At 45.5% G+C, this 24272-nt stretch overlaps 1 protein-coding gene across 3 annotated transcripts in view; it reads left to right on the forward strand.

The window, feature by feature from the left end:
- The window catches only part of sgcg (sarcoglycan, gamma), a 599427-nt gene that overhangs the window by 77133 nt on the left and 498022 nt on the right, over window positions 1-24272 (forward strand). For all 3 annotated transcript variants that reach the window (XM_080197919.1, XM_080197918.1, XM_080197920.1), the window contains one exon: window positions 22383-22481. The gene's annotated coding sequence lies outside the window, so the exon portion shown is untranslated. The remainder of the gene's footprint in view (window positions 1-22382; window positions 22482-24272) is intronic.

The following is a 24272-nucleotide window of genomic DNA, read 5'->3' on the forward strand; positions in this document are numbered from 1 at the left end:
TGGTCTGACTTCTCAAAGGATTTGCAGATCACCTGCGGTATTGAAAATGAGCCTGTGGCATAAACATTGAGTGCAGGCATCACTTTCACAGCCACAGGCTGAACTGTCTGGGCACATTTCTCACATTACTACATCTCAAAAATACTTCATTGACCTGGAAAACACTTTGAACCTTAGAATCCTACACTGCAGAAGGAGGCCATTCGGCCCATCGAGTCTGCACCAACCACAATCCCTCCCAGACCCTATCCTCATAACCCCATGCATTTACCCTAGCTAGTCCCCCTAACATTTAGGGACAATTTAGCATGACCAATCCACCTAACCTGCACATCTTTGGACTGTGGGAGGAAACTGGAGCTCTGGAGGAAACTCACACAGACACGGAGAGAATGTGCAAATTCTGCACAGACAGTAACCCAAGCCGGGAATCAAACCCAGGTCCCTGGCTCTGTACTAACCACTGTGCCACCGTGCTGCCCATGAAAAGTGCAATATAAATGCAAGTTATTTTTCTTTTCAGATAAATGTGACTGTGGGCCTCATTCTTTAATAACTGGCATAGCTCTACTATGAGCCCGATGCAATTATTGAAAACTGATTCCTCGGTAAAGATTTCCCGAGCCTGCAGATCTTTTGGAGGATAATATCCTGTCTGGCACTGTCTTCTGAAATGCTGCCTGTCTCTCCTACAGCACGCACTGATTCTCCTGCTTCTTCTATTATAATTGTGTGTCCATGGGGATTACTATTGCTGGCAGTCCAAACCTCTGACTGTGACTGCAGGGAAGAAGTTCTGTCAGGCTGTCAGGTGCAAGTACAATTCAAATCCAGCTACCAGGCAACAAATATCACTTTCAAAGCTCTTCTGTAACTCCAGTCAAAACTGTTTCTAGGTTTCCAAAGGAAAGCATATTTCACCTATATCAGCTAACGCTGGCAACAGGCGTGCCTCTTTAATTCAGAGCAACGTCTTGCACAACGGGATTACAATGTTTTTTTTTTAATTTCAAAAATATACTTTATTCATAAAAAAAACTCTCAAATAAGCCATTGCAAAACAACAATAATTACAAGCAGTGCAAAAAAAAGTCATTTTTACGGTACTATACAATGCTTATTTACACAACATTACATTCATTACATTTCAGTATTTGAATTATATGCATACGTCAGATTTTACTTTATGCTGTTGTTTTTCAGTTTAGCACACAGTTACGCAGGCCAAGGGTATTCTACAGTTACTGGGCCCTCAGTCTGCCTCGGTTGAAAGGCTTTACGGTGCGGCCTTTCCCCATTGTGTCTTTCCCCAAGCTGCCCCAAGCTTGAGGGCATCCCTCAGCACGTAGTCCAGGACCTTGGAATGTGCCAGTCTGCAACACTCGGTCGAGGACAGATCTTTCAACTAGAAGATCAGCAAGTTTCGGGCAGACCAAAGTGCGTCCTTCACCGAGTTGATGACCTTCCAGCAGCAGTTGATACTTGTCTCAGTGTGCGTCCCCGGAAACAGCCCGTAGAGCACAGAGTCCTGTGTCACCGAGATGCTCAGGACGAACCTCGACAAGTACCACTGCATCTCACTCCAGATCTTCTTTGCAAAGGCACATTCCACAAGGAGGTGTGCGACCGTTTCATCAGCCCCACAGCCGCTTCAAGGGCAGCGTGCAGTGATGTTGAGACTTCGAGCATGCATAAAGGATCTGACGGGGTGTGCCCTTCTCACCACCAGCCAAGCCAGGTCTTGGTGCTTGTTTGTGAGTTATGGTGATGAGGCATTCTGCCAGATGACACTGACAGCCTGCTCAGGGAATCATCCGACAGGATCCGCCATCTCCTTTTCTCTCAGGGCTTCAAGGACATTACGTGCTTACCACTGCTTAATTGCACGTGGTCAAAGGTGTGTTTCCAGAAAAATTTCTCCACGAAGGACAGGTGCTGCGGTATGGTCCAACTACTTGGAGCGTTCCACAGCAGTGTGGCCAGACCCATCCTCCGCAACACTTGGGACAGGTAGAACCTCAAAAAGCAGTGGCACTTGCTGTGAGCGTACCGAGGATCTACACACAGATTGATGCAGCCGCACACAAAGGTGCAATGGGATTACAAATTGTGAAACCAATGTCAATGCTGCTTAATTTGATAGAGTTCATGGCTAATGACCTCCCAGGAGCTTGTTAAGTGCACACATTAACGACAGATAGGGTCAGGAACCTGAGCACTGCCAACGCATGAAGGCAATTCAGTGGAACCGAGTCCCACCTGGCAAGAAAATTCCGTTCGGAAAACCCAAGAAATTTGAATATTTTTCTGTCAGTAATATTCTGGTCTTATTTTTAAACTGTTGGGGTATGTGAGTGGTAATTAAAGCAAAGGGACTGTGTGGATCTAAACTGGGGGTTTGGTACATTATTGGGCAACAGGACTTCAAACAGATGATTACCTTAGGTAATTTTGTAAAGGTGCTGACAGAACTGGAGTAGATTTGAATGGGTTGTTGTGATTCAAAGGAGAAGATATGCAAGGCATGAAAGAAATGCGTCATAGGTAAAATGTGGACAGAGTGAATTTACTTTTCTTTTAAATTCTGGAAACTAAGGTAAAGAGATGGAGTTAATCAATTCTGGGGAGAGGGCTGTTCTGAAGAGACAATGGAGCGATCAAAGAGAAAGTATGGTTTTAAAGAGACACTGAAACTTATGAAGGGAACTGCTTTAGATCTGAGCAGACAGCAGGAATCGCTGATCAAACTCCCAGCAGGACGTGAATGAAACAAGATCTGAAAAGCCAACTGCTGTTACCCTCAGAGGACACACCCGAGCAGGAATTAAAGGCGTTCTGTTTTAAAAGTTACTGGACGCCAATAGATCTTAAAATCTATATGGCTTTGCTGAACAGAGGGGGAGAGCTCTCTGTGAAGGAACTTAAAATAAGACTGTTTGGACCTGTTTTAAAGTATTGGTACTGTGTGAAATTGTCTTATTTAAGTGTAATTCAATTTTATTTCATTGTTTTTTCTTAATTCTTAATAAAAATTACTTTACTATAAAACCATCACAAACAGTCGTGGACATCATTTCTGAATTTCAAAACTCTCTTTATGTTACGTAAGTTGCAAGCTGGAAGGTAAGAGCAATTGTTTCAAGTTTCCCTTCTGTGATGTGAACAGCTTGACATTTACCATCAGTTATGCCTTTAACACGTCCCAGGAACCACCCATACAATTCTCAATCCACTGATTTCACATTTGGAAGCTCACCAAAGAGGTTAAGTTCAAAACCAGCATTATAGAAGTTACATTGAATTTCCCTGATCTTGCTATCTGGTGTACCGATTGTTGCAATGCCATGCTTGTTGCAGTTGTGTTGTCATTATGCAATTTTAAGTGAGAGGTTTATTGATAGTAAAGTGTCTGGCATCAAAATTAAATTACACAGGTTGGACTTTCCTATGGGCATCTGATGTCAGAGCCAAGACCCAGTGTCAGACCCAATGTCCTGGGCCCTCACTTCCAGGCAGCGAGACTGATGATGTAAGCTTCCAGGAGCCAGGTTCCTCACTGCCTTTCCCAAACCCGCAATCCTGTGGCCAGACTCCCAATGCTACAGGCTTAGTCACTTCCAGAGTCTTGTAGGCCTCACTGAGAGAAGTGGGTGCTGCTGGCACAGGTTGTGGACTCAATATGAGGTTCATACTTGATGGTCAACAATAAGGACAACACTGGACACGTTCAACACAAGATATTTTAAAATACAGACGCTACCTCTTATGTTTACTTTTCAGCACTGTGTTTATACGTTTTGTGTCAGGCATCTTAATTCTACCTTCTAATCCACTGTTCCTTCCTCACAACTTTGCAATAATTCTCCTCACAAGAATTCCCAGAGACACCGCAAAACATATAAACACAGTGGTGAGAAGTAAACATAAGGGATGGTGTGTGGATTTTAAAATACCTTGTGTTGAATGTTACTCTAGAAATTAAACATGATCTGACTATGAAATTCAGAATTTATTTCCATGCTTGCAACTTTACAGATGTTGGGAAGGAAAATGGCAATTTCTGTCTTTTCGAGATTTTTTAAGTTTATTTATTAGTGTTAGCAATTTAGCATGGAAAACCAACATAACCTGCATGTTTAAAGTTTATTAGTGCACAAGTAGGCTTTCATTAAGGCTGCAATGAAGTTACTGTGGAAATCCCTTAGCTGCCACATTCTGACACCTGTTCGGGTACACTGAGGGAGAATTTAGCATGTCCAATGCACCTAACCAGCACGTCATTCAGACTGTGGGAGGAAACCGAAACACCTGGGGGAAACCCACGCAGGCACGGGAAGATGTACAGACTCCACACAGATAGTGATCTAAGCTGGGAATCAAACCCAGGTCCATAGCGCTGTGAGGCAGCATTGCTAACCAATGTGCCACCACGATGCCCTGGTTAAAGCTCTTTCACAACAAAGGTGGGAGTCAAGAGGAAAACAGACTAGTGTAGTGTGTTAAGTGCTATTCATTGATAGAACCAGGCTGTAAGTGTCCTCTCCTTCCTCCGGATATAGTTGCTGCCACTTCTTTTCCTTTGCATCCTCCTCATGCAGTGGGATGGAGTTCCTTTCCCAATGTTCACATCATCACCTCCTTTCATCTCTGGAAGCAGCAAACCTTCCTTCACTGTGATATTGTTTTTAACATGCAACAAGTTAGAATGACTTTAGAGGCTTTTTTTGATAAGCGCTGCAGAGATCCATCAGACTCATTCCAGCACTTAAAATGAGGCTTCCAAATGCTGCTTGCCTATTCAATTACATTTCTTGTAGACCCTTGAGTCTCACATTTTTTCTCACTCTTTGTCTGAGAAATCCTTATTGCAGCCTTTAGCTCTAATTAAACAATGAACCAGAATCAATTAGCTCGTGAGAGGCTTATTTTTCCCCAAGAAATATGAAATGTTTTCCATTGATACTGCTTGGAATCTGAGGACCATACTTAGTGTATACTGGGTGGGTGGCTATGGAGGGCATGTGGAGTTATAAAGATGGCATGGATGATCTGAGGGGGCAGGGAGAATGCATGCCAGTGTAAGGGTGGCACCTCTCCCCCCCTCCCATGCTACACTTTGCCTCCTCACGTCGCCATGTCACCCATATACCCTCAAGTACCATTCATGTCCACACACACGGAGACCACTGGCTCAATGGAGGCAGCATTCCCTGTGGCAGGTCTGGGGTTGGTCAGAACCAGAGGCTCTAGGTCCAAAGGACGGGCTGCCTTGCTGAAAGGCCACATTTACAGCCACATCCAATCCTGGGTTTCTGCATCACCTTTATGTTCCTGTTTTCAGGGTTGCCCTTATTGGTGACCGTCAAGGACGAACCTTATATTGAGGCACCTGCACAGTCTACAACCTCTGCCAGCAGCACCCGCCTCTCTCAGCGAGGTTGGCAAGGCTCTGGTGTTGCCAGTCCTCTGACTCAGCCTGCAGCATCAGGAGCCTGGCCACAGGATTGCAGGTTTGGGGGAGGTAGTGAGGTACCTAGCTCTTGGAAGTTTGCATTACCTGTCTCGGTTCTTGGAAATGAGGGCCCAGGATCTCCTTTTGGCCTGGATACCAGGTGCCCGTTGGAAAGTCCAACTTGTGTAACTTAATTTTGATGCCAGACACTTTACTATCAATAAACTTCTCACTTAAAATTCCATAATGATAGTATGACTACAACAAGCATGGCATTGCAACAATCGGCACACCAGACAGCAAGATCTGGGAATCCCAATGTAACTTCTGTAATGCTGGCTTTGAACTTAACCTCTTTGGTGAGCTTCCAAATGTGAAATCAGTGGATTGAGAATTGTGTGGGTGGCTCCTGGGACATGTTAAAGGCATAACTGATGGTAAATGTCAAGTTGTTCAAATCCCAGAAGGGAAACTTGAAACAATTGCTCTCACGTTTCTGTTTGCAATGAAGCGAAGTCCTGGATATGGTATTGTTCAAGCCAAACCTCTTGTCCTTCATTGAAAGATCAGTGCTTTCACACTGAGAGTCACCAATGCCTTCAGTGCCTCTTCTTACTGTCTTTGTTACTGCAGACATTTCCTGAACTGTCACTTTTCTAATGGTGCCCTGAGCTATGAGAAGCCTCCCACAATGCATTGCAGATGTGTGGGGCGGGGTTTTCCAGCCACACTTGCCTCAAGGTCAGAAAATCTTGCCCAAGGCCAATGAACCCTTGCATGGTCCGTGTCCCGCCTGCCACAATTCCCATGGTGAGCGGGATGGGAAAGTTCCACCCGTGGAGTCAAACTGGAACCTGAACTATAATGGAAACCACCTCCAGGTGTGCACATGCGATTGATACTGCCGAATAATTGCTGTTTTGTTCTTGATGCTCCTTCCACTTCTCTCCACATGACACAAACAAGCTGCTTGTCCTTATCCCCAAGAGTTGTTCTTTTCAGGCTCTGACTACAGCCCATAAACTATCCACAGGTAAATCTGAGCCCTTCTCCCTGTTTATTCACCTGAGGCTGCTGTGCTTTAAGATAACCTTTCAATTTCTCCAGAAAGACATGTTTCCCTTTAACTGGGGGAGTTGGTGGCATATAACTCAAGAACAGCATCTTCCCTGCTGCCATCAGACTTTTGAATGGACCTACCTTACATTAAGCTGATCTTTCCCTACACCCTAGCTATGACTGGAACACTTCATTCTGGACCCTCTCCTTTCTTTCTCACCTATATACTCTATGAACAGTATGCTTTGTCTATATAGTACACAAGAAACAATACTTTGCATTGTATCCCAGTACATGTGACAATAATAAATCTAATCAAATCAAATCATTATCACTGGACAAGTAATCCAGATGTCCAGGCTAATGCTCGTCTGGGTTCACCTCACCATCCAGTTCACTAAAGCCCTTTAGAGGAATGTAACAACTTCAACTGAAGTTGGCCTATTGGAGTATGAACTTCCTGATTAAGGATCCAATTGATGGGCCAATTTGCCTTGTATTTAACTGGGAGTGTCAGTTCCTCTGACACCCCTCCAGAGGTAGACTATTCACTGCTAGTACTCTGTGTACTGCTGTTAGAGTTTGTAAATAAAGGGATTTTGGCGAAGGGAATTCGGCCTCCACAGGCTTATTACACAGTGGAAATCTGCTGTCCTCACCTGGTCTGGCCTACATGTGACTCCAGATCCACAGCAACAGTGGTTGATTCTTAACTGCCCTCTGAAATATCCTAGCAAGACACTTATTTCAAGGGGAATCAGTGATGGGCAACAAGTGCTGGTCTTGCCAGTGACGCCCACAACCTGTCAAAGAATAAGACAGTTACAAACAGATTAAACACTGCAGTCGCTCTCACAGTCCCTCCCAACCATCTATTGGTACTCAGTTTTGTGCCAAACGCAAATTAAGTTGCCTCTCGCTGCCCTGTTTCCAAATCAGGCTCAGTGAAAGCTCTTTTAATCCACAGGTGCTTCGGTCCGCCTTGTTGTCCAACGAGGGACATACATGTAGTGGGTCATGCGAGGGCTGTTCTTGGATGTTTCGAGAGTAGCCTAGTGCTTCACGTCGTTAGTATACGCTTAAACTGGACCAGATGCTGGGCAACACTATAGCTCAGTGATTATCACTGTTTGCTGTGCAGACACATGGATTTGGGCCAGTATCTGTGGGAGTTTGCGCATTCTCCCCATGCTTGCATGGGTTTTCTCTGGGTGCTCCGGTTTCCACCCACACCCCAAAGATGTGCTTTTAGGCTGATCGGTGCAATAAATTGTCCCTAAATTAGTCTTCCCTCAATGTGGAATGCCATAAGCGTAGACAACGGTCATGGGTGGCGAGGGGACTCATAATGTTAAAATGGTGGCGTGGGCTCGTTGGAGCGAAGGGCCTGTTTCCTGTGCTGTGTTGTTTTTCGTTCTTTGTTGTTCTTTGTAATGGTGAATCATCGGTATTTTCGAATCACGCCACATGCTGCCTGAGCTACCAATGGGCCGGAAGGTGTTATCACAATGCCTGTAGCCTGCCCATTTTCCAAGTGTCCATTCAGGTAGAACAGTAAACAATGCTGGTTTGACTTTTAGTTAATTTTTGCCCTCAAGGAATATTAACCTGGAAAACCCTTTGGGGGGTTTCTTAATTTCCCAAAATAATTTCAGTGGGAGACTGTCTGAAATCCAGAACAATGGGAATAACAAGTCATTTTTAAGCCCCCACCCCACACCCGTCATCAAGCCCGGGGGGTTTATTTTCCGGCCTGTTTGTGTCAGGCAGGAATGGGGGAGGGAGCAGAAAATCGAGCAGGAATCCTAAAGGGGCATTTATGTTGGCAGGATTCCCCCGTTCGATTGTCCCCACCCCATGCCAGTGACACAACGGGATTGCCTCCAAGCAATGATGGGAACAGCTCCATTATAATATACTCACATAAGATTAGCAGAGCACTCTTCCACCAATGGAGGAGATTAACATCCCCCCACATTGGAAAGTTACCCCACTGCTGGCGTGAGGTCACATTGGCAGGGCTTGGCAAAAGGCTTTAAACAATGGGGAACTGGTGAACAGAACCTGCCGAGGGCACATAGCTAAGTGCAGCCCCTTGTGGGGACAGGGTCATGCCCGGGTGGTACCCTGGCAGAAATCTGTGGTGGTGGGTCCTCTTTCCGTGGGGATCTGTGTTTTTCTCCAGTTTTATTTTTTGCACTGGGGCACTTTATTTAATCTTTTGAAAAGTAATATTGCCCCCTCCCTATCAGCAGGATGTCATGGGACCACCTCCTTGATTTGTTTTGACTGTTTGTCAAAATATATGTGTAGCCAGTGGGCTGCTTTTCCTACCTGAGCTGACACAGAAAATGGGGAAATTGCGCCCTAGCAATGGGAGAGTATGAGGTGGTCGCACAGAGCACCAAAGCTTTGATAGTTCTTATTTGCCACCACAGGACAAAGAAAAGTCTGCACTGACTTCACCTTTATAAAAGTCTCAGCTTCTGTTGCATACACTGAAATTTGAGAAAATCTTTCCTTTTTTATATATAATTATTGTACTGCCTTGTGAAATTACCAGTTATTATATTGCAGAACAAGTAATACAAGGAAAATGCAACCAATTTCAGGAAGATTGGAGCCATGCTACTCTGGAGGATTGCGACACAAGAGCTTACTTTCAAGAAAGGAAACAGACTTTCATTTATGTAGCACCTTTTCCTACTACCAACTTGCTCTCCAGACAGACAAGTACTTTGCAAGTTGTAAGGAGAGGTTGGATAGATGGAGACTCTTTTCCCTGGAGCATAAGAGACTTAGGGATGATCTTATAGAGGTCCATAAAATAATGGGGGGGGGGCATAGATCATGTTGTGTCTGCCGCACAGTCTGTTTTAATCCTTATACAGTGGACAAATAACTGAGAATAGACATCTTGTTAGTACAACCAATATTTATTTAAGACATACAATCAATAATCACCCACCCAACCAACAATAAGTTATCTTACAAAAAATATGAGAGTTCAAGTCCAATACAAGACCTTGACTTAACTTTGTGTGACTGGCAAGTACCCAAGCAGATATTGGCCTTTGTGCACTGGTCTCAGTCATCCTCTGCGTAGTCTGGTCCTTTAGTCTGATCTGGCTCTGTAGCTCTGGTCTTCCTTCTCAGGTGTAGTGACTCTCCTCGTGCTGGTTGTTGCTGGCGATGGTCACTGGTGTTGTAGATCATTCGTGGGGTCAGGGAGAGAGAGAGAGATTCTTGGCTGTGCAGTACCCTTTATATCCCATTGGGTTTCGCAGTCCCTTTGCCATTACCAATCAATTGATCAAGATTTGATCACCCTGATCAATAAAGTCCAATTGGGTGCTGCCACATCAATCTCTGGGTGTGTCTCCAATGGCCATGTCTGCAGGTGCTGGGGTTACGTAGGACACACACCTCCCTCCCAAATAAGGGGTTATTGTGCCCCTATGTCTGGTAAATAACCCAGTTTGATCAGAAAGTCTCTTTTGTCTTGGAGATGACCCATATCCTGTGTATTCACTCATCTGGGCTGCAGCTTGTTTATCTCTGTCTTTTAGTCTATAGCCTGTCATTTTAGTTCTTGCCCAATTGTCCCAGAGTGCTTTACAAATCGCCATTTTAGATGGCCCGTTTGGCCACAATCAGTTAGACAGTCAACATCTTTCCCAAAGGCAGGGGAGTCTAACACTAGAGGGCATAGGTTTAAGGTGAGAGGGGAGAGATACAAAAGGGTCCAGAGGCTCAATTTTTTTCACGCAGAGGGTGGTGAGTGTCTGGAACGAGCTGCCAGAGGTAGTAGAGGTGGGTACATAGAACATAGAACATAGAACATTACAGCGCAGAACAGGCCCTTCGGCCCACGATGTTGCGCCGACCAGTTACAAAACAATGACCCACTAACCTAAACCAATCCCTTTTCGTCCATAAACCTATCCACGGATCTCTTAAACGCCCCCAAACTAGGCGCATTTACAACCGCAGCAGGCAGGGCATTCCAATCCCTCACCACCCTCTGGGTAAAGAACCTACCCCTGACATCCGTCCTATAACTACCCCCCCTTAATTTAAAGCCATGCCCCTTTGTGTTACTAGAGAGGTGGTGCTCGACAGACTGGAGGGGCTGATTGTGGACAAGTCCCCAGGACCGGATGGAATGCATCCGAGGGTTCTGAAAGAAATGGCGGAGGTTATAGTGGATGCCTTGGTGGTTATTTTCCAGACGTCGCTGGATTCCGGGGAAGTGCCGGAAGATTGGAAAACGGCTAATGTTACGCCGTTGTTTAAGAAGGGTGCCAGGCAAAAGGCGGGGAATTATAGGCCGGTTAGTTTAACGTCTGTGGTAGGTAAAATGTTGGAATCCGTCATTAAGGAGGAAATTGCGAGGCATCTTGAAGGGAATTGCTTGATAGGGCAGACGCAACACGGTTTCATTAAAGGGAAGTCGTGTCTGACAAATTTACTGGAGTTCTATGAGGATGTGTCTGGGGCAGTGGATAGAGGAGAGCCGGTGGATGTGGTCTTTCTGGATTTTCAGAAGGCGTTTGACAAGGTACCTCACAAGAGGTTATTGCAGAAGGTCAGGGGACATGGAGTTGGGGGTAGGGTGTTAGCGTGGATAGAGGATTGGTTGTCAAATAGGAGGCAGAGAGTGGGGGTCAATGGGTGCTATTCGGATTGGCGGTTGGTGACTAGTGGGGTGCCCCAGGGGTCGGTGCTGGGGCCTCAGCTATTTACCATTTATATAGATGATCTGGAGGAGGGAACCGAGTGCAGGGTGTCGAAATTTGCTGATGACACCAAGATTGGGGGAAAGGCAAATTGTGCGGAGGGTGTGGAGAGTCTGCAGAAGGATCTAGATAGGCTGGGCGAATGGGCCAGGAAATGGCAAATGGAATTTAATGTTGGCAAGTGTGAGGTGGTCCACTTTGGTAGGAAGAATGGTAGGAAGGACTATTACTTACGTGGCGAAAAACTGCAGCAGGCGACGGTGCAGAGGGACCTCGGGGTCCTTGTGCATGAGTCGCAAAAACCCAGCTTGCAGGTGCAGCAGGTGGTCAGGAAGGCGAATGGCATGCTGGCCTTCATAGCGAGGGGGATTGAATATAAAAGTAGGGAGGTCTTGCTGCAGCTGTATAGGGCATTGGTGAGGCCGCAGCTGGAGTACTGTGTGCAGTTTTGGGCGCCGCACCTGCGCAAGGATATTTTGGCCCTGGAGGGAGTGCAGAGGAGGTTTACTAGGCTGATACCGGAGTTGAGGGGGTTGAGCTATGAGGAGAGGCTGAATAAACTAGGCTTGTACTCGTTAGAGTTTAGAAGAATGAGGGGAGATCTCATTGAGACGTATAAGATGATGAATGGGATGGATAGGATAGAGGTGGAGAGACTCTTCCCGCTCAAAAAAGACAGTAGGACTAGGGGGCACAGCCTCAAGATAAAGGGGAGGCGGTTTAGAACGGAGTTGAGGAGGAACTTCTTCACTCAAAGGGTGGTGAATCTCTGGAATTCTCTGCCCGTTGAAGTGGTGGAGGCTGCCTCGCTAAATATTTTTAAGAAGCGGGTTGATGGGTTCTTGATAAAAGAGGGGATTAAGGGTTATGGGGAGAGGGCGGGAAAGTGGAACTGAGCCACGACAGATCAGCCATGATCTTATTGAATGGCGGGGCAGGCTCGAAGGGCTAGATGGCCTACTCCTGCTCCTATTTCTTATGTTCTTATGTTCTTATGTTCTCCATCAGAGGAAAAAGGCTATCACTATCCACCCTATCTAAACCTCTAATCATCTTATATGTTTCAATAAGATCCCCTCTTAGCCGCCTTCTTTCCAGCGAAAACAACCCCAAATCCCTCAGCCTCTCCTCATAGGACCTCCCCTCCATACCAGGCAACATCCTGGTAAACCTCCTCTGCACCCTCTCTAAAGCCTCCACATCCTTCCTGTAATGTGGGGACCAGAACTGCACACAGTACTCCAAGTGCAGCCGCATCAGAGTTGTGTACAGTTGCAACATAACGCTGCGACTCCTAAATTCAATCCCCCTACCAATAAACGCCAAGACACCGTATGCCTTCTTAACAACCTTATCTACTTGATTCCCAACTTTCAGGGATCTATGTACACATACACCTAGATCCCTCTGCTCATCCACATTATTCAAAGTCCTCCCGTTAGCCCTATACTCGACACATCTGTTATTCCTACCAAAGTGAATTACCTCACACTTCTCCGCATTAAACTCCATCCGCCACCTCTCAGCCCAGCTCTGTAACAATTTTGTCTTTTAAAAAGCATTTAGACAGTTACATGGGTAGGATGGGTATAGAGGGATATGGTCCAAACACGTGCAGTTGGGACTAGTTTAGTGGTTAAAAAATGGGTGGCATGAACAAGTTGGACTGAAGGGCATGTTTCCATGCTGTAAACCTCACTGACTCTACGACTCTAAGTATAGCCACTTTTTCAATGTGGAAAATGCACAACAAAGCTCCCACCAACAGTAGGTGACCAGACAATCTGTCTGGGGAATGTCAACTGAGGGATAAAAATTAACCAGGCTATTGGCGATAACTCTCCTACTCTTCATTGAAGTAGTGCTGTAGGATTGTATGCATCCAGCTGAGAGGCCACGTGGCTCCTCTGATTAACGACTCACCTGAAGGACAGCTCCTCTGACAAAGCGGCAGCACTGCACTGGGTTGTCAGCCTTGCTTGTTTTTTGTACCTGAGCCCCACAGCCTTTGGATTGGAGGAGAGAATCACACCAACTGAACCACAGCTGCCTCCCTTCTCAGATTTTAAACAGCAGCAGCAGGCTATGTCACAGAATGCATAATGTTCTGCAAATTGACAAATCGAGACAACTTTCCGTCGCTTACTATGTTTTAACCACTTCATTTTTTTTTGCTGGGGAAAGGGCTCAGTGCAGTAAAAATTGTGTGACAGCAATTTGCTATACTGAAAGCATCATGTGAAACTGTGCTTGCTGTGACACAACTCAATTTATTAATGCCGAACATGATGGATACTCCTTGTGGCCAAGGACAGACTTTCTGCAGTCATAGCTGCAGTGCTTACTTCCTGCAGCATCGTAAAGATCATTTTTTGTCCCTATGCTATCTTGCAAGTTACGGGTGACCCCCCCAGTAAAATGCAAATCTTATTTACGAGACTGAACATATGTAAGGAGGCAACATCGGAGGCATTGAATAAGAATAAGACATTGTAAAGCTGTGAAGACCTCTTTATCATCAATTAATCATTACTTAAGCTCTAGTTTGTTCATGGAACAATTAAAATAAAATCTTTTTCCAGTTTTTTATTGAACTACCTAGCATGGAACTGAATAATAGAGGTACAGTCCTTGCTTTGTGCTGGTGACCCAAGGTCACAGTAGGGTTACAGATAGGCTAGCAGAAACACCACTAGCAATGAGTTTTCTCCCAAATCAAACATTGACACCACAGAAATGCCTTAAAGGCAAATTCTTAGTCTTCCCCCTCATCCTCAGTTAAATACTGCCCCTTAGCAAGGTCATCTGGAGACATGTCAAATTGCACATGCATGCTGACCCTCGATCTACCACTCTGCCACCTTTGGGTGACACACTAATCCAGTAGTTACCAGTGCTGCCTCACCACATCAGGGACCCAGGTTCGATACTGGCTTTGAGTGACTGTGTGGAGTTTGCCCATTCTCCCCGTGTCTGCATGGGTTTTCTCTGGGTGCTATGTGCGGGTTAGGTTGATTGGCCATGCTAAGTTGCCTCTTAGTGTCAGGGGGATTAGGAGTGTAAATATATGGGGTTAAGGGGTTAGGGATTGTTGTCAGTGCAGGCTTGATGGACTGAATGGCCTCATTCTGCACTGTGGGGATTCTATGATTCTACTTCAACCCCGATACTACCACTACTATCCAACTATTTGAAATAGAATCTTGAGTGTGCCATAATTTACTCTATCTGAATATCATTGTTCTTGTCTCTGCCACAAACACTGCACCCTCATATCAGACTTCATCCCCTCCCACACTAACTGTATCTAGCTCCAGTAGATTGCATTCAACCTCATCAACCCTAAGCTGAGTGTCCAATCCCTATATTGTCACCATCCCAAGGACCGCCTACTCCCACCTCTATCAACACCTCAGCCCATCTGCCACTGAAACGCCCATTCACCACTTCCTGAATTAAGACTCTAATATTACGCTGGCCTCTCATCATCCAACTTCCAATACTTCAGCCCTCCCCTAGTACTGCTACTCCCAATCTATCCTGCAGCGAACAGGCATAACTGTGGCAGATGGAACTCTGGGTGAGGCTATCCACCTTCGATCCAAGAATGATAAATTCAAATTTTTTGAATGGTGAAAAGCCAGGAACTGTGAAATGTAAAGGTCCATGCACAGAAATCACTTAAAACTAGTGAACAGATATAAAAACATTAGAAAAGCTGATGGAATGTTGTCCTTTACATCAAGTGGGCTGGATCACAAAAGGTGAAAATTGAGCTACAGCTGTATCGTTAGACTACATTTGGGGCACTCAATTCTATACACTGCATCTCAGGAAACATGGAGTGCAGCACAGATTCACCTGAAAGGGTTAATTAATGAGGACAAATTACATGCAATAGGGGCGATATTTAAAGCAAGGGATTGGCCCACTGGCTGGAGCTGGAGAGAGTCTGGCATTGCCTCCATCGGGGAAGGCCCATCAAACTAATTGCCGTTCAGGCACTTAAGTGGTCAGCAGCAGTCTTTCCCCATGATCAAGGACCCCAGGGCTGGAAACAGAGAGCTGCCAACCAATCAGCAGCTGGCAGCTGTCCATTGTCATCAGGGTCAGCAGGACCCCCCACCCAAGGGAAAAGCTGAGAATTTCCAAGGGACCCTGGCCACAGATCATGTGGTGAAGGTTGCAGGAGAGACAGGGCTGGTAGCAAGGGCAGAGGGTGGCCTCCAGTGGACTTCCACACTTCAGTGATACCAAGTCCCTTGATGAGGTACAGAGTACCTCTGAATGGAGCTCGCCCCAACCACCTCCCCACCCACTCAAACAGGGGTGCTCATTAGTGTTTTGGGCTTTTACTCTGCAGTTACCCCACCTGCCTCTGATAAGGCCCTTAAGTGGGCAATAATTGTCTTCTGATAAGCTTCAATTGATGAAGGGTCAGGAAGGCTATCCATGAACTTTCCTGTCCTGGGGTTAATTGGGACAGAAGTAAGAAGGTGGCCCTGTCCCCACCTGGCATCTTCCCCCCTGATTAAATGTCCCTCCCCCCCAGTCTCCAAACTTGTGTTGGGGGAGGACATTAAATTCTGCTCTGGATGTGTACTCCCTTCGGTATGTAAGATTAAAGTGTGATATAACTGAAGTGTTTAAAATGATTAAAGGATTTAATAGGGGTCAGAATTTCCACCTTACCATTTAATTGCCTCTCAAGGCTGATCACCTCTGTGGAGTGTCACTAATCATCAGACACCTCCTCCCAAGCCAGTTGGATTCCTTGGGCTGTGGTGGGAGTACACAAGTTCTTGACAGGCCTTTACTGCACCAAGTAGATGTTTTAATAAAGCATCGGTAAATTTTGGGACTGTGTGCTTCTTCCCTTTGTGGGCTATCTCTGTATCGCAGAAGTCCTGGGCTTCAGATATTGAAAGATGTATGTGCAGGTGCAGTTTAAATGTGGTCCCCCACATAATAACCTATTGTTGTCGCAGCGGGGTGATAAATCAGAGACCATGTGCCAGTGCGATGATGTGTTTCCAGTTGATGGTTATTTAATGAGGCAGGAGGTGGACAATCAGGTGCAGAAACCCACTAATACGTCCATTTCCTATGCAACACCACACATCGGCCACAGAGGGGAAATTTTAACTCAGGGAGCCAATGGTTGGGATTTTCCAGTCCCAGAAATTCTCGCCCAAAGTCTGGGCTTTTGGCTGCCTCTCCAAATTTTCCATCACTCCCAGCATAGGTGGGAACTGGAAAATGGCAATCAGTATTTCCTCAGTGGGGCATCCAAAATGAAGGAAGAGAACCTTAAGGTTAGTGCTACACCTTCCAGAGGTGTTGAAGGGTTGTCAGAATCTGGAACTATCTCCCAAAAGCATTTGAGGTTAGGTCATTTGAAATTTTCTAAACTGAGATTTATAGGTATTTTTTGGGAGGGGTTTATCTACACCTCTGGCTTTCAGTTGCTAACCAATTGGGTTTCACATCTCTTTGAGTCGGGCAGCTGTTCCCTGCGATTTGAAAATGACCCAGGCCTCAAATTGATGACATTGGTCCATTTCAAGTTTGGCTCACCTCCTCCTCCAATGAGTAGCTGTTCCTCATCAGTATAGTGGTTGAAATCCCTACCTGTCATGCAGGACAATAGGGTCCAATTCCCTGCCGGGAACTTCCAATTTTAGGGCAGCATGATGGCACAGTGGTTAGCACTGCTGCCTCACAGCACCGGGGACCCGGGTTTGATTCCAACCTCGGGTGACTGTGTGGAGTTTGCACATTCTCCCTGCAACTGCATGGGTTTCCTCCGGGTGTTCCGGTTTCCTCCCACAGTCCAAAGATGTGCAGGTAAGGTGGATTGGCCACACTCAATTGTCGCTTGATGTCCCAATATGTGTATGTTAGATGAACCAGCCATGGTGAATGTGCAGGATTACAGGAATAGGGCAGAGGATAGGGCCTGGGTAAAATGCTCTGTCAGGGCGTCAGTGCAGACTTCATGGGCTAAATGACTGCCTTCTGCACTGTAAGGATTATATGATTCTATGAGTAGAGAATGAACTTTATAATAGAAATGACTGAGAAACACCAATAACAGTGCATGTTTGCAGTTGTCCGGCAATTGTGTGGAATTAAATAAGGAGAAACTGGTCCAAGCAAAAGGAGACTGAAACAGAGAAGCACAAAAATAGTAACAATTAGAAGATTAAAGAAGAAATTACTTGTGACAACATAAACTTGCAAACACTTCACACCTTCTCGTGACATTGCCTTGTCCTCTATTTTAAGGGAAGCATTAAATTATTTAAATTAAAAGATTAATGCTTTCATTAAAATAGCAAAGGAACATTAGAACAACCTGTTATGTGTCCGGACACTGATGTGACTAATAGTAATTTCTGGGCTTGGAAAAAATGTCTGGGATTCTGCAAGACAGTAATACATTTGAAGCGTGTTATTCTCTATGTAAATACCGTCGATTATATTGCTTTATTCAGTGCTAATCCCAGCATCTTTATAGCTTAATTGGCTGTATTTCACTTTGTGATTAAAATGAATGTAAATTATTATCACTCCAACATTGCAAAGGCATTGTATTCCACCTTATCACCTTGTCTTATCACTTTAGAAAATAGGCTGTTATTAATTTGACGCAGTCAGCTTTGTCTCTAACATGTTGATGGGCCTTAATCGAATTTGGTCATTGCCATTCCCCTGTACAAAGTCCAGGCAATATGAATTAGGAATATATTGTGCATATTTATCTGTCATTCTCCAATCTCTGCATCAGAATTCTAATGATTTCAATAGACGGTTGGTGAAAGATTGTGGCAATAACGATTCTCCAGGTCCTCTAGCCCCAGCCAGGTATACTCACGGCCCTTTGCACAGGACAAGAGGGCCTAATCTCCCTGGGCAACAAACCCACTTTCAGTCTCCTGGTCCACTGTGCCCACCCCAATCAGATTCCAGCCCAGAGTGGGTGAGAACTTGATCACTGCTGATTTTAATACATTTAAATATAATTCCCGTGTTTGAGACTCTCTCCGGGGGATACTCAGCCTTCCAGTTCACTCCTGCCCCCAGCTAGAGGGAAGACCAGTCGGTGCCAATCTCTCCTGATCCTGACAAGTGGAGACCAGGCTCCAGGGATTCTGAGGGGAGGCAAGAAGGTAATTACTACCTCCATCTGTGCCCACTGTCCCTTTGTCACTGCCTGTCTGCGGCGGGGGGCGGGGAGGGGAGGGGGTTGCATGCATGTAGGGGTGGGGGGGGGGTCACTTAAGGGACTTGGAGTTGGGGGGAGCTTGGGTTCGTGGCTGGACTTCTCCTTCGTGCCCTGGGAAACAATGAAAACATTTTTAGGATGGTGATTTCAAGCAACTTTCTGGTTAAAATCTTTATGATTGTTTGTGTTCTGTAAAACCTTTGAAGAGGCCTGGCCACTTTAAAATCATGTCCCCTGTATACCTGGAATCATTTCACCAGATATTTCTTTTGACAGCACAACAGTACTCCATTCTGAAGTGGCAATTGCCTTTCATTGATTTCAGGAGCCGCAAATGTTAGCACACCTCTTTGAAGTACTTTGATTGACAGGAGATCTGTTTGACTAAACAGATTCCCTTGCTTTCTCACATAAGCCCTGGGAGCTTTGGAAATGTTGCAAAGCACTGTGATTGACAGGAGCTTTGAATTTCACATGGGGATTCCCCATTCGAGCTTGAATAAGCCCCAGCTGCTCTGAAAGCTTTAGTACTGTGTGCATTGACAGCCCCAGAGCCTCTCAAAAAAGGATTAGCTGAGGTTTGTTGACACAAGAAACTGATGGTCCATTAGCTGCTAAAAGCTTTTCTGACTGATAGCTTGAGATCAGATTAAACAGTTTATCATTGATACAATCAGTTCATGTTTCATTAAGCCTGAAGCCCTTCCTCTTTAAGCTGTTACAATTTCTGATTGCATTTCTGTTTTAAGCAGGCTTTGTCTTTGATCTGAGTACCTTCCTAGAAAGACCAGGTGTACAGTTCGATTGCTTTTTTTTTACAGAGTGGGTCTTTTTCAACTTCATGCCTGTACTGGAAGCTGTTTTCAGCCATAGAAGAAGCTGGCATAACTCATTTTAGATTATCCTCAGATAACCTCCAATGGGTTCTCAGTGAAGATCTTCCAGTGACCTCCATTTATTTCACTGGACAGATGTTAAGACCACACAAGGGGAGTCTGAGTCCTTTGGAACAGAGGGAGGGTTGCTCAAGAGACCCAGGGGTTGGGAGGGGAGGGGGCTGGGGCTCAGACTGGGGGCCTTGGAGTCTCCCTGGCAGTGAAATCCTGCAGTGACACACTGGAGGGCAGGTTGGCAGTACCAAGGAGAGAACTGAAGGGGGTAGGGCTTGAAGAGGGCTAACGGGGGAGCCTGAAGGGGGGGCCTGAAGAATGTGAGTCTTATGCTGCCCTTATATCAGAGTGTTTCTCTTGTTGTGAGGTGGGGAGGGGATGAGACCTCTATTGGGTGGAGGGATGGGGGGTGTCACCCTCATGCCTCCTTGCTGTGGGGTCAGGTGACCCAAACATTCTGGGGGTGGTGGGGGGGGGGGGTAGTTGGGAGAAGGTTGTCTCTCTATTGCGAAGGGCTTGGGGGGGTGTTGTCATGTGATTGGCAGGCAGAGAGGGGGGGTTTGGCACTGTATTTTGAGATCGGTGCTGTGATTTCTGTGAAGCTGGGTTTGCCGGTATGTTTCATGCTGGGGATTTGTTTGCAGCCAAGGAGTGGTTGAATGCCACCTGGTTAGTGCTGCCAGTGCCAATGGGAAACACAACAGTTTTCACACCAGCGGCAGCACGTAGATCTTTTTATGAAGATCTCGGCTAACAAATGCTCCCAGCGAGGGTGTTCGTTGTTGGGATGCAGTTTCAAAATAAAATAACGACAAAGCATTATGGGGAATTCTAGTGAATATTTTTTGAACCTGGAATGCTCTTTGTCAGTATCAGTATAAAAGTATGTCGATAGCAGGAAGTTATATCTCAGATAAGGTGCTGGGTGTTTAATACAGTGTTGGAAAATAGACAACTGAAAAATGTTTGGGTCCGAACTTAACCTTGGGCCGAATTTCCATGCCCCACCTGCCACAGGAATCATGGCAGGTGAAGGTGCGGACTATGGAAAGGTCCGTGGACCTCGGGTGGAATTTTCCAATTTTGGGGTGAGTGAGGCCGGAAAATCCCTTCCTACTGGTGCAGTGTTTAAATATGATTGACCTATTGGCCAGGAAGCTAGCTCAGCATCCAGTCAGAGGCACTGAGCTCCTCCGAGAGACAGGTGCCAGCCATTATGTATCGTTGCCGATTAAAGCAGGCAGCTTCTTGAGGTGGAACACAGCGGGCAGCATGGTGGCACAGTGGTTAGCACTGCTGCCTCACAGCCTGAGGGACCAGGGTTTATTTCTAGCCTCGGGTCACTGTCTGTGTGGAGACTGCACATTCTCCCCGTGTCTGCGTGGGTTTCCTCCGGGTGCTGCAGTTTCCTCCCAAAGATGTGTGAGTTAGGTGGATTGGCCATGCTAAATTTCCCCCTTAGTATCCCAAGGTATATATAGGTTAGGGGAATTAGTGGGGTAAATACGAATGGTTATGGGGATGGGATTACAGGGATAGGGCCTGAGTAAGATTTGGCTTCATTCTACACTATAGGGATTCTATGATATATGAGTAACAGCAGTGCTCATGTCAGTGCTCATTGGCCCCACAGGGTAGATATGGAACCTACTACAAAGCAGTTTATCTGGGCCCAGTGGCCAGCTTGACAGCTGAGCACAAACAGACACAAGACTGTCCAGGTTCACTGAAAAAATATATAAAAATTACAATCCCAAATGGACATGACCCTTAATAATCTTCCTGAGGTGGGTGAGGGGCCTTTTACTGGCACTGATAATGTTTCCCACTCCCATACTCAACCCCCCCACCCTCTTGCCCTTTCAAAATTCAAAAGGGTGCCTTCAGGATTTTGAGACTCCATGTTTAAATTTCTTCCAGCATCAGGGGCCCCAACCCTGTAACTCTTTAAAAATCCAGCCCCATCCTCATCTCTAAAAATGTGATGGGTTATGAGATCGTGTTAATAAAAGGTATTGAGCTGTCTGATCAATGATGATCGTATAGAATGACAGACTAGGCTCGACGGGCTGAATGGCTGACTCCTACTCCAATGGAAACTACAGGACTAGATGGGGCAGATGCAGAGAGGATATTCAAAATGGTAGGAGAGTCCAGACCCAGGGGTCACAGTCTGAGGATTCAGGGTAGACCATTTAGGACAGAAATGAGGAGACATTTCTTCACCCAAAGAGTGGTGAGCCTGTGGAATTCACTACCACAGGATGTAGTTGATGCCAAAACATTGAATGCATTCAAGAGGCAGCTAGATATAGCATTTGGGGTGAATGAAGTCAAAAGTTATGGGGAGAAAGCAGAATTAGGCTTTTGAGTTGGATGATCAGCAATAATTGTAATGAATTGCGGAGCAGGCTCCAAGGGCTAGATGGCCTCCTCCTGCTCCTCTCTTCTAAGTTTCTATGAGTCCTCGAAATCATTATTTACAAGAGAAAGATGTTTTGTGACATGACAATTGGAAACAATTATAATTGCTGCCCTAGATAAATTTCACATTCATATTCATCCCCAGGATTAAACTCCTCTCAAAGCAGTTCTGACAGTTATTAATAGTTTTGACATTGGAGGAATACTGAATTATCCAACAATGACTAGGTGCACTCAAATATTCCAATACATCTTTCGAAATAAAAAGAGATAAATGTCAGAACTGCACTTTAGATTGCCCAGTAGCTGAAAGACAACGGTAAGTTAATTTTCAGGCAGAAACTTTTGTCAGAATGCAGGTCATCATTTTAAGACCCATCTGAAGCCCCAATTCATTTTACTTAAAAATCCCAACAGACCCTGTGATATATCTCCAGTTATTCTCTTCTGGGAAGAACCATTGTAAAAGTTGCTGTGATTGTCTTTATACAACCTCAGGCAGAGATAATTGTCAAACAGATCTTTGCCCTGTTTATCTCTTTAATCCAAAGTGCTAATATTTTAAGAAAGTTGCTCATTCATTTATGTAGGATTGGAATACTGAGGACGCTTAATCTCATTGCTGATTAAAGAAAAGGTAGAAGATGCACTCCAGGTTGATAGACTCCTTTTGAAGAAGATCAAAGAAGGTGAGTAGTCACATCTTCTTCTTACCACTTTGTGTGAGTCAAATGTCTTGTTTATATCCACACTTGCCTATCAGCCCTGCAGTATGGATTTATCACTTCAGATTGATCACTGCTCCTTGTTTCATTGCATAGAGATTCACCAGAGTGGCGCAGTGATTACCACTGCTGTCTCACAGAGCCAGAGACCTGGGTTCAATTCCCAGCTTGGGTCACTGTCTGTGCGGAGTCTGTACGTTGTCCCCGTATCTGCGTGGGTTTTCTCCCACAATCTGAAAGACGTGCTGGTTAGGTGTACTGGCCATGCTGAATTCTCCCTCAGTGTACCCGAACAGGTGCTGCAGTGTGGTGACTAGGGGATTTTCACAGTAACTTCACTGCAGTGTTGATATAAGCCTGATTGTGACACTTATAATAATAAGTTCCTGAGAAAGGATATTTTATCATTTTTGCATTGTTCATGTTTTTGTCTACCCTTTAATCATGTTATATTGTTGTTGTTTATGAAGAACATCTGCACAAATTGTGAGACACACTTTGATGAATGGGGCATGAGGCCCCTGAAGCAAGTAGGCTCCACATTGATTTGTATTCACCTCAATTTACAGGGGATTCTCATCTTTACGATATCATTCTCAAGTTACATGATAAATGTTGTTATTTCATGTGAGCTGGTGTACCAGGGTCTTCAAGGGGAAACAGCATTTACTTGGCTTACCTAAAGATGCCATTGACCACATCTATCTTCCTGGCAACTGTCTGAGGTTGAACCTGACTGCTTACAACTTTGGGGTCATTTTTGCCTCCCAACCACTTATAGAACATAGAACATTACAGCGCAGGACAGGCCCTTCGGCCCACGATGTTGCGCCGACCAGTTAAAAAACAATGACCCTCTAACCTAAACCAATCCCTTTCCATCCATAAACCTATCCACGGATCTCTTAAATGCCCCCAAACTAGGCGCATTTACAACTGCAGCAGGCAGGGCATTCCAATCCCTCACCACCCTCTGGGTAAAGAACCTACCCCTGACATCCGTCCTATAACTACCCCCCCTTAATTTAAAGCCATGCCCCCTCGTGCTAGCTTTCTCCATCCGAGGAAAAAGGCTATCACTGTCCACCCTATCTAAACCTCTAATCATCTTTTATGTTTCAATAAGATCCCCTCTTAGCCGCCTTCTTTCTAACGAAAACAACCCCAAATCCCTCAGTCTCTCCTCATAGGACTTCCCCTCCATACCAGGCAACATCCTGGTAAACCTCCTCTGCACCCTCTCCAAAGCCTCCACATCCTTCCTGTAATGTGGGGACCAGAACTGCACACAATACTCCAAGTGCGGCCGCACCAGAGTTGTGTACAGTTGCAACATGACGCTGCGACTCCTAAATTCAATCCCCCTACCAATAAACGCCAAGACACGTATGCCTTCTTAACAACCTTATCTACTTGATTCCCAACTTTCAGGGATCTATGTACACATACACCTAGATCTCTCTGTTCATCCACACTATTCAGAGTCCTCCCGTTAGCCCTATACTCGACACATCTGTTATTCCTACCAAAGTGAATTACCTCACACTTCTCCGCATTAAACTCCATCCGCCACCTCTCGGCCCAGCTCTGCAACCTGTCCAAGTCTCCCTGCAAACTATGACACCCTTCCTCACTATCTACCACACCTCTGACTTTGGTGTCATCAGCAAATTTACCAATCCACCCAACTATACCCTCATCCAGATCATTAGTAAAAATTACAAACAGCAGTGGCCCCAAAACAGATCCCTGAGG

This window comes from Carcharhinus amblyrhynchos, chromosome 10, assembly GCF_965287045.1.
Source record: "Carcharhinus amblyrhynchos chromosome 10, sCarAmb.v2.hapA, whole genome shotgun sequence".
Classification (NCBI taxonomy): Eukaryota; Metazoa; Chordata; class Chondrichthyes; order Carcharhiniformes; family Carcharhinidae; genus Carcharhinus; species Carcharhinus amblyrhynchos.